This window comes from Micrasema longulum, unplaced genomic scaffold (genome assembly GCF_059751315.1).
Source record: "Micrasema longulum isolate JH-2025_06_02 unplaced genomic scaffold, ASM5975131v1 h1tg003139l, whole genome shotgun sequence".
NCBI lineage: Eukaryota > Metazoa > Arthropoda > Insecta > Trichoptera > Brachycentridae > Micrasema > Micrasema longulum.
Genome location: NW_028280235.1, coordinates 5,001 through 5,334, shown reverse-complemented (window position 1 = coordinate 5,334; position 334 = coordinate 5,001).

The window sequence follows — 334 nt, the reverse complement described above, 5'->3', positions numbered from 1 at the left end:
AGGTATGTGAATATGTGTGTGATTGTATATGGGTGTGAGGGTAGGTTTAAGGACAGGGTAAGTGTGTATTCGATATGAGTGAATAGAAACAATTAAAAATTATAATGTAAAAATATAAATATATTTTTTTTTATAACGAAACATAATTTTTTTCAAATAATAGTTTTTTAATTTGTAAATTATTTATGTAAATAATTAGAGTCCAGACCGTAAAAAATTTTACTGTCATATATTGGCGAGCTCACGGGCTATACTTACGCCATTTATTATTATTAGTTATTATTTATATCAGCTGGTCTCCAGCTGGTCCGACGGTGCGAGCGTCCGCCTTCGT